Source organism: Pinus tabuliformis, chromosome 9 (genome assembly GCF_031772625.1).
Source record: "Pinus tabuliformis cultivar Carrire ecotype Pingquan chromosome 9, CPIR1, whole genome shotgun sequence".
NCBI classification, from domain to species: Eukaryota; Viridiplantae; Streptophyta; class Pinopsida; order Pinales; family Pinaceae; genus Pinus; species Pinus tabuliformis.
Genome location: NC_142307.1, coordinates 1491539302 through 1491550568, shown reverse-complemented (window position 1 = coordinate 1491550568; position 11267 = coordinate 1491539302). Strand labels below are relative to the sequence as shown.

The 11267-nt window shown below is 42.4% G+C and overlaps 1 pseudogene; it reads right to left on the bottom strand.

Annotated features, from left to right (window-relative positions):
- Positions 1-2352: 2352 nt before the first annotated feature.
- LOC149154252 (putative sugar phosphate/phosphate translocator At1g12500 pseudogene) lies at positions 2353-3236 on the bottom strand (annotated as a pseudogene).
- Between the last annotated feature and the right edge of the window lie 8031 nt (positions 3237-11267).

Here is an 11267-nt window from a genome sequence, read left to right as displayed (position 1 = left end):
CAACCCGGTAGTTCGTATAAACTTGGAAGCGACGGTGCTGTATGCACAAGTACTAGCTCTTGTCGCAGCTGTCACTTGGTCAGCTGGCACAAGTCCGCTAGGGCTCAAGCCAACTTCTATATGCTCTCAGAAGAAGCTTTATGAGTGATGGACGAAAGCTAACTCAAAGGAAGCTAATCTACTTGCGGAAAGAAACTGAAAGCCAAAAAGAAATGCAAACCCTAGCAAACCCTAATTCTACCAACTAGTCCTACTGATGCAAAAATGAGAATGAAAACTATGAGAAGAGATGCCATTACTTCTAGGAAGGTAAAATGCATGTGTCTAAGTTATCACTATCTGAAGAAAACATCTTTTTGTATTTTTGATTAAGTTGTTGGAATTATCATGCATGTGCTTCTAACTAGTTTTCCACTGTGCAGGGATGGATCAAGGGATGAAATGCTTTGGGAAAGGTTGGGATGGTACAGAGATTGTCTAAGGGATACCTGACATTCTCTCTGAGAGTTTCACAAAGTTTGGATGACATGCAACTGTGTTTATGAACTTCTACAGGAAGTCTGCAGGGGTTTCTACAGGATAGTCCTGTAAGTCTTCTACAGGATGTTCTGTAATTCTTCTACAGGATGTTTACGAATTGGATTTTTGAGGATGGATGGTTGATGGAAGATGCATGGATGGTTATGGAGGTAGGATGGGGGTCTGAAGTGACCTAGGAACTGATGGATGGAGTGATGAGATGATATGTGGAAGGCTGATTTGGCTTTAAGGTAGTTGAGGCAACAATGGAGAAGAAGGTAAGGTAACGTGGAAAAAGAGCAGATGGGAGATGAGGGAACAGACTTGGTGATGGAGGAGCTGATCTGAACGAGGCTCAAATGAATGAGGAGGTGATGAAGGTGATAGAGATGCCCTGCAAAATGCTCATTCAAACAAATCAAGGAATTCTTGCAAACAAACCAAGTCCTAGCTAACTCAATCCAACTGTCAATGAAATGAATAAACAACAACTTTGTTTGGAAAGAGAACCATATACATCACGTGAGCAAGAACATGCCAAAAGATCTAAATGCATAACAAACTCCTACCGATCTATTATAAACATGAAAAGCTACTTGAACCATCAAAAGAAATCTAAATAACAAAGAAAGATCTAAATCTAGATAGCAGATTTTATTTCAAGAACGCAGCAAAACACATAAAGATAAACAAAGGAGGTACTGGGCGCTTGAGATGGGCCCAAACCCAAGAGCTACAGCCTCCCATGAAAGATTTAGAGCTGGTGCAAAGCTGGATCCATCTTTATTAATCAAGAAATGAAAAGTACATCAAAACTGTCCATAAGGAGAGCTTGAGAATGAGCTGAAAGCAAAGCTAATCCATGGCCTAAAAATCGAACTACAAGCTAGCTAACTAATGGCTAAAACAAAATGACTAACTAGCTACAAAAATGACTACCAACTAGCTAACCCCAAAAATGACTAACTAGCTACACAAAATGACTACCCACTAGCTAACCAAAATGAGGCCCCAAGCCTTCTTATTTATACAATTTTGAGGACCCAACAGTCCTCCTAAAAGTTAGGGACTTGGCTGCCCAAGACTTGTAGTTAACAACAGTCCAACTTGACTTGCTTGGCTGCCCATGAGCTGATTGATTCGGTGGCCTTTGAACTCCGAGCTGATGGTGGAGAATTCGAGGTAAGGGCCCATAAATGAGGGGGACACCTTCCTACAAATCCTCTAGCTTGTTCTCCCACGAATTTGGCTGCCAAGTGCTCATTAAGACCTTCAAATTTGTCTCCAAGTTGACCAACAAGGCTACACAAAGCACCCATTAGACTTGTTGGCATAATGACTAACCAAATTCACTCTATTAACATAAAAATAATAAAAAACATGCAATAAACAAATGAGAATGGTGGATTAAGTCAAATTAGGAAGTTGAATGAGCCCAAATAATTGTACATTGTTGGGGCTCATCATCACCCCCCTACTGAAAGTGTTGCTCATCCTCTGAGCAACCAAATCTCTCCCCTTGTCTTTGATGGCCTTGGTGACTTCCTTGGCTAGCATTTCGGCCGATTTCTCCTTTGGCTTCCCGCTTTTCAGACTTTCCTGTAGAAACTGTTCGCTGGCTTCCTGTAGAAACAGTCTCTGTCTTCCTGTAGAAACAGTCTGCTAACTTCCTGTAGAACCAATTTTCTCTGATTTGCTTGGTTGGGGGTGCCTTCTCCTTGAACTGTGCTGTGGCAGCCTTCATCTTCTCCTCCTTTCTGCTCTTCTCCCTCATGGCCTGCTGCTTTTCCTGTTGAATTCTCAGCCTTGTTATGAGTGTGCAAGTACATGCAATCATATGGAAGAAATGGTGGCCTTGGCATTTCCTAAAACCTGCAACGTGAGGGGACTCGTATGTTTTGTAACAAGGAAGTTGGTTAAATTCACAAAATAAGCCATGGTCATGTTTCCAAGCAACAGGAATATGATAAAGGTGTTTTCTATGGCTTTTTTTTTTTAATAGCAATTGCTACTACATTACCTTCCACAAAAAGAGTAATAGGAAGCAATAACAGCGCAGCAATTGGTGCCATGCACATGAGCAAATTCATAGAGTGAAGCTTCTCTGCCTCAGAGGTAAGCAGGAGCCCCTGAACAACTGATTTCAATGCTCTGGCAGCCGTTGATCCTAGGCAAACCAAAAAGCCAAAAAGGTGGAATAATGGCTCACTGTTGCTTGCAATAACAATGCCAAATACCACAGGCACCAAGGCCATATAAACCACAAAAGACTCCCTCTTACATGTTTTTATAAATGCAAAATATTGCTGTGAAGAAGGGAGTTGTTGCCCCAATAGCTTGATTGAAGGAGACTGGCAAATAGCGTAGAGAAATATTGCCACAAACAACCGAGAAGGAGGAAATGAAGCTCAGTGCCAATATCTCAAGAAACTGTCTCCTGAAGATGATGAACTGCATTGGTACAATCTCTAACCATGAAATTGCCAGAAAACCATAAAATGAACAGGCACACATGTGCAACATTGTGAGGAATATTGGGTATCTGCATCCAAAAAACTAAGTAGGCATTTGTTAAGCAATAGCACACCAATATTGGAAGAGTACCAAGCTGCAATAATGAGAGCTGTTGTAATAGTCTGGGACGCAGGAAATGCACCATATTTTCCTTCTCCTGTTCTCGATTTAGACATCTCCAAACTAGCTTGGATCTGTGACATAATCCCTTTACAATCCTGGATCATTTGCATAAAATTCTGATATGATACCTTACTCTGTTTTAACAATTATGTTCATGCATGCAAAAGACCCTAACCACATTTTTTTCTTCTATTCTCTTCTTTTTTCTTTGGCAGAAAGAGATCTGAAGGACATTAAGAATTCTTCAGCTATCTGGTTATGAGAGGAAGAGTTTTCTTCTACAGAGAGAGGACAGAGACCAAGTTTCTTCTCAGGGCAAATTCAGATATGAAAATTTTAAAAGTTACATCCATAGGCTGGCTCTCACAGCTGCATATGCCTTCTTTATAAGAGAATTTTAGACCAGAAACGTGGAGAGATGCAAAAAAACTGAGAAATTCCATGCAACACACAATCACACTGCTATTTTTGACTTACAGGCAAACTGGTCTCTAATTCTCTTGCTCCAGATAGTCAATTCACCACCTTTCAAAATATATATCATGCGTGGAAGAGTGCTTCCGAGCCTACCCTTCTCGGAACTCCAAATCTGATGAGGGAAAGCTCAGGTTTCTTTGTTCCAAAACGCTATGTCATACTTCCTGTAGAAGACCCACCCGTTTCCTGTAGAACGTGATTGCATAGGTGGGTTAAAAATGTGGCCGAGAAAACTTGGTGGAGGATGACAAGTTAATAGATTGTGCAGACTTCAGTTGACGATGTGGCAAGTGCAGATGAACAACAGCCTTTGAATTTCAGCTGAGCGCTCAGATTACACGCGTGATTTTTGGGGTGAGGTGGCACATACGTGTGCTAGCCCATGCAATTGTTGTTCCATCATGAACTGCAGTTGTTGACTGTGTGTTCTCTGCCTGTGATCTCATCCACCCGTTGCATTGGAGTTTAAACAACCAACACTGTCCATTTTTTCCTTCACGTGCATGGCTGAGCGCACGTGTCTCATTCACCCACCAAGTGCTGTTGAACTAGATGTGGGTGGCTAGTTAGCTGGCCACCGATTTTTTCAATCCTAACCATCTCATTCATTCATGCAATGTTCAGATTAGATTCATGCAAATAGAGGAATCGGTTTTGTCACGTACCTGAAAGTCAGTTGGCCGCTGTGAAGCTTTGCTGCATGCATGTGTTGATGTGGTTGCATGGTGGCTTGATTGATGATTCATGGCTGTTTTTTCTGTGCAGGTGTCTTCTGGATGGATCCAAGCTCCAGACAATCGTTTCCACGTTCAACTCTGCCCGTTCAAGCTGCTGCCATTGAATTTTCTCAGGACCAGAACTTCTTTTTGCCATTTCTCCCAAATGGCAAATCGGATTGAGCTGAAACTCAGTGGGCATGTTCCTACCATCATGATGCATCTCCCATAGAAAATTCGTGATCAATGGATGCACGGATTTCGAGAAAATTGGAAAATGGCTGAAGATTTCAGAGCTCGATTTCTCAGAAACCGTGCATCGGAATTGGCTGAAACTGCTTGGGTAGGCTACTATCACCCACGTGCATCTCCCCATGAAACAGGTTTTGAAACGGATGCACGATTATGGAGAAAATGCAAAAATGGCTGATGGTGATGGAGGCTGATTTCTTGGAAACCATGCACCGGAATTGCATGAAACTTCTCAGGCATGTTGTCATCGACCTTGTACAATTCCCCATAAAACGGTTTTTTAAATGGATGCATGGTTCTCAAGTTATGGCAAAAACAAATTCTGCTCTATGTGTTTTTGGCTTCAAGGCATTTTGCATGTGTTTGCATGGTATGACAAAATGAATTTTGGCTGTGATGCAGGTATGGAGATGATGGAGGAGGAGTGGGAAGATTTCATGAGGACTTCTGAACCTTTGAGGAAGCTACCATGCTTGCCAAACCACTTTTTGAAATGCATGCCTAGTTTCCCACAATTTCTACAGGAAGTTCCTGTAGAAGCACAATGAGAAGCACAAGGAGGCGAAAAAAATGATGGATGAAGGCAAGGGATGGACACACAAGTGCTTGTAGGCCTAATCAATAGATTCCCACCATTAAATTCACTTTTGAAATTGGATTTGGCTCGTCCAAAGGTTCTACAGGATGTTTCCTGTAGAAATACAGAGCTTCCTGTAGAAGGCAAGAAAGATCCTTTGACCTTGATTTGAGTGCTCCTCCTGTCATGAAACGTCCTTCTTTAACCTGCAATGTCATTGCTGCAACATGAAATGGAGATTAACTTTATTTTTCTTTTTCTTTTTTCACTTTTTTTTTGGAAAACAACTAGGGCGCCTCATGGAGGTTTTCACCCTAATTGCTGCCTTGGGCGCCTCCAAGGGAGGTTTTCACCCAAAGATCTTTTTCTCTTTTCTCTTTTTTTTCCAACCCATTGACCGCCTCATGGAGGTTTTCAATCGATGAGCCAATCTAAGGCGCCTCCGAGGAGGTTTTCACCTTAGATTTCTATTTTCCTCTTTTTTTATTTTTTTCTTTTTCTTTTTTCTCTTTTTCTTTTTTTTCTACCCTACCCTACTTGAAAAAAACAAAATCATTTTCAAGTATAAGAATACTTCCAATGGAGCCATGTGCACATCGAGATTAGCGACAAGATGATGTGAAGGCTCGGAATGCATACTTTGACAACTATCCAAGTTTCAGAGACAAAATGATCTGACTTTGAAAGTACAAAACATAGCTGAGGAAGAGAGTACTGCTGCAACTGAGTGACCTTCTGAAACCATATCTCAATATAGCTTTGATATCCTTGGTTCTTTTGCTGATCTGGATCATTCTTCATGTCACCTTCTATCATGACTTTCTCATCTTCCTCTTTTTGCTGATCTTTCTCTTGAGTACATGGAGGATTTAATGGTAACCATGAGGGATCTTTCTTTATCTCTGCTTCTGATGTCTTATCTTTATCAAGTGCAGCCCATGGTTCTTTGATCTCCTCTTTTGAATCTTCTTTTACTGGATGTGATCCTTCAATGCTTTCAAGATGATCTCTTGTTTGCAATGCTTTTCCTGAGCTATGGTGAAGATCATTGGGCTCAAGAGGAGTTGTTTGGATATGTTGTGCCTCAGATTTGCAATGGGGTTGAGCTGCTCCATTGTATGGTTTTGGAAATGGTACGGGTAGTTGAGTGGAGGTGTGAAATTGAGATGGAGATGGATGGCATTGCGATTGGGTAGGCATTTGAGGTTGCCTTGGTGGAGGAGTAGGCGATGGTTGTGGATGAGCAGGTGGTGGAGGAAAATGAGTGGGATGAGAGTTGTATTGGGGCCTCCACTCCTGATAAGGTGCATTCCACTAAGGCTGTGGCTGAGCATAAGAGTGAAATGGATGAGCAACTGGTTGGCCATAATATGGATCTGTGAAGGAACAAGGAGGATATGACCAAGGAGGAGGTGTAGACCAGGAAGGATGAGCAGGGGGACCCCAAGTGGCTTGATATGGGTCATAATAGGTCTCGGATATCCCTTGCAGTTCCTGCAGGTAAGATCTAGGTCCATGTGGCCTCCTTTGGTTCATATAATAGAGTGATTCAGTGGCTCCCTTGGCTCTTTGATATGCAGCTTTGATTCTGGGCAAGGAAGGGCACTGATCTGTAGGATGGTATTCTTCACATACAAAACACACTTCTAGGGAGTGCATTGGACATTCGTTCCTAGGATGCTTTTTAAGGCACCTAGGACAAAAAATGACCAAAGCCCTCTTGGCCTCCTCTTGCTTCTTCTGGATCCGCAAGGTATCCAGTTGCATGGCAAGAAACTGCCTCATATCACTCTTGAAATCTTCGATTTGATTTTCAAATTCATCTTTGGACAAGATGTTTCTCCCAACATCTCTACCTGTAGCCATTTGCTCCAGAGGAATGTTTTCTTCTTCTTCTCCCCTAGAGGTTCTTTAAATATGCCTTGATGTCCATGTTGTGGGGAAAAGTATCCGACTCGGATGACCCTATCCCTACTCTAAGGGTGACAGTCCTTAGCAACAACTGAAAGTAAAGCTTTGATATTTTCCTTTATGAAAGTACAGAGAAGGAAGAAAAGATTGACCAACCGGTGTCTTTCGCTTTTGTCGATCCTGTCCTCTCTCTTTGTCTCTTGTTCCCAGCTCCTTGCTCCCTTTGCCGGCCCAGCTACACATAGATCCTGCACAAACAAGAGAGGGAAACTACAAGAAACATGTACTCATAACTGATGCATGGATTAGAGTGAATCAGATATACAAGTAAATATAATACATCAATGCAATACAAGTATATAGGAGAACATTCAAAGCTTTATTGATAGAAGTAAAAGGGTTCTGAGAAGGTTACAACCATCAGTGGCTCCAATCCAGCAGCACCTCCCCAGCAGCAAGAAATCTCCTCTTCACCTCTATAAAAGCAATCACCCAATAGCTCTAACTGTAAACCAACAGCACTTCCTTGCTTTGCACAAAATTCCAGCCTCCTTAGACCTCATAGAAGAGCTCTATATATAGGAGAGAAGAAGAGAGGATGAGTCAGCTTGAGGCTGGCATGAAGCTGACCAGTGTCCCCTCCCTCTTCAGTTAAACTTCAATTCTTGAGTCCACTTGGAGATCCTTGCTTACACATGGAGATCAAGTACCTCTTACTCATCACAGGGCGAATCCCATGAACCAAGTGTCAGTTTGGAAGCTTCCTGGGCAATTGACACCTTGCAGAATGACTGTGCCACTTGGCCAATCTCGCCCAGCGCAGGTAGCCTTCATTAGATTTGACTTTCAGCGCAGGTACAAGGAGGAGCAGTTGCATTCCAGCGCAGATGCTCAGTGGAGCAGCTGACATGATCTAAAAATAGCCTGTTTTTGAGTGTTTTCAGGTGGAGAACTGATGGGAAGTGCTGTGGTTTGCTGACCTTGTTCTTCTAGGGGTAAGAACAACATGTTTAGGGACTGAGGATCCCTGTAATTATCGACATTTCATGCTCCATGTTGCGAGGCACAAAAATGTCTATAACAGTTGCCCCCTAAAGTATGAGGCCGTTTATCGGGTGAAATGCTTTATCCAGAGGGTCCGAAGTTCATTCAAGTGCTGAGAGGTGCCCTGTAATACAATACAATACAATACATTATTTTTCATTCTGTTTTCATGATCTAGCTGAGGCGGGCATTCCCATGCTCAGCTTTATAAATACATTTTGGTACATAGAACAGACGATCGTCTGATGGTAGACTGATAATTTTCTGCTGAAATTATCATCCTTTGAGTAGGATGATCATCTGCTGCAATGATGTACATGACAAATGCTTTTATATTTCCTGAATATGTATCGCAGCCCGGATGGATGAAACTAGATCCGGGGTCTTCAAACTCGTTCGATCTTCACTCTAAGTACAAGTCGATCCATGTGAGAATTTCGCTGAAGTCGAACATGGAGAGACATCGTTTGATTATCGGTCAATGATGAAAACCGTTAACAAGCGCGAGAGGAATCACCGATAATGATAATGACCCTCAAGGTACTGCAGTACAATTCACGTGGCGTGAATAAAGGACTTGGTGTCGAACGCCACGCAAAATCTTCTGGTCGAAGGTCATTGATGTATACTTGTCGCCGGAAGTGAGAAACTTGCCATTGAGGCATGCAAGCTTCAAAGTACTGATGGGGTTGTTGCTAGACCAACTTCTTGGATAATGAGCTGAAGTCGACAAGAAGCGATCCGTCAAAGGAGGGCCTTAATGAATCCCACATCAATGACACGGAACGGGGCTAATGATTTTAGTGGAGGTGAAAACAAACTGTGATATATGATTCAGGGTGGCGATCATGAATGGATGAAGGATAATGTATGGCAGTGGATGGGACACGGTTGACACTTTCAGAATGACCTCTCTTGAACATATAACGACACTGATGCGATGGATCGGTAGCATTACCCCAAATGTGGACGGTTTGGCGAAGACCATGGTGATGAGACCGGTGAATGAAACAACCCAACCCGATGTGGAACGGAGGAAAAGTGTCATGTTCAAGAGCGACTTGCTACCATTAAACTTTGATGTTCTCCCAATTTTTCCCCAGTCATTTCTGACCAGTACCTCTTTATTTTTGTCAAGCTTGAGGAGGATAACATATGCTTGTTCTATAACCTGCCCTTCGGGCAAGCCCATCGCTATGATTTAACGAGCTTAGGGATAGGGAAACTCGTTCTCATCTAAAGACAAGTTTGTCGCTATTTAATCATTTTTAACGAGTCTAACGACAAAGAAAACTCGGTCCTTTTCATTTTTAGAGAGTCTGAAAAGGTACAGAAAGTTAACTCCATAATTCCTTTTTCGTCATCTAATCCCTTAAGTCCGAAAAAGTATAAAACAATACAGAAGGGATGGGTGTTCGGTTGCTTTAACGAGCCGAACAAAACAAGCGCTCGATCTTTTTGTGCAATAATCCCTCAGGTCCAAAAAGATTAAAATCTAGAGGAGGGATAGCGTTCCGGTCGTTTAACGAGCTGGAAGGCCAAAACTCGGCAAACTTTTCATATTTTACGAGTCAGTGAAAAGAGCTCAAAGAAGACTCGTCTTTTGAGGAACGAGTGATAAACAGGGATAGCAGCAGATTCCAGGTACAAATTGGAATTTTCCAATCACGGCAGTGTCACAAGGATGGCTAGGTGAAATCACTCTTCGCAGATGTTCCTCAAAATGGGTAAACACACATATGGGGGTGAACGACCGGCCAAATGACAGTGGAGGTGATGGATGAAAACACGACCAAGGCTTTTAAGGCTGATAAATTTACAATCGCAATGATTATTTACCGAGATAGGTTCATTTTTTAATGAACTTGAACTCTGGAGGAAAGCCTGCTCATAAACTTATGTTTATTTTTTAACGAGCATGAACTATGTGCTAAAACTGCTCGATATGCCCCCAGCATAATAATGCAACGGAGGTCCATGCCCCCTAGTCTTTATAGGGTCATTCCATTTTTTAACAAGGTTGACACAGTAAAGAACTATCCTTATTTCATTTTTTAACGAGGTTGACCTGAGATAGGAACTATCCTCGACTCCTTGTTTCATTTTTTAACGAGGTTGACACGAGATAAGAACCGTCCTCGGTGCCGACAAAATATCTAGGAATCTTCCGAATCCAACCAGAAGATTGGATTAGATTTCATTTTGTAGGTTTCCACCGTGGCCACTTCCGCCAGATTACTTGGAGGCGGTAGGGCGAAAGTACCCATTAAGGCAGGGTCTTTTAGGAGACCTACTCCGATATTTTGAAGCCAATGATTCCTTCCATGGATCATTGGAATGCTTCCTGTAACTTGTGAACTGTTGGGGAGAAAAGTTTGTTGGTCGACGATTGTAATTCCTTCTTGGAAGGGAAATGCAATCTTCCTGAAGTAGGTCGACACAACCGCGGCCATGGCATAGATCCAGGGCCTTCCTAGTAGGATGTTGTAATCGAGGTTTCCATCAATTACTTCAACATCAATTTTTACTGTTTTGCCCCCCAGTTCAACTTGCAAGTTACTTAAAATCCCGTATGGAGTGTATGATCGTCCATCAAATGCTTTTAACGTCGTTGACGATTTCGACAAGGGTGGTGAGCCTAAATCTTTCCAGCAACTCATCGACATAAGACATGTAGATGCCCCCTCATCAATAATTGTTCGATGAACAGTTTTGTTGAGGGCTTTCACTTGAATAAGGAAAGCTAGTTGAGCTGGTAACTGAGGGTCATATCCTTTATGATCAAAGGCCACAAGATTGGAATTCATTAGGCCAATCCCACCTATTGCTGATAATAACGCTTGCTCTTGGGAGGGGCAATTTTGTGGTACTTCAAGTGTCGACATAGTGGACGGCGATTGGGCCAGGTCCTTTACTATATTATAATTCTGTGCTTCTTTGGCACGAGGATTAGATGTCGATTTGTGTACTACTCCCTTTGGCGACTTTATCATTGGCTCAGGAACGATGGGTGGCACAACTTCGGTCAAAGCTGTCGTCGAACTACTAGGTTGTTCATTAGCCTTGTTATTTGACAGCCATGGATTCCCGTAATCTTTATTCCTTGTCAAAGCATTATTCTGCTGCTTTGAGGT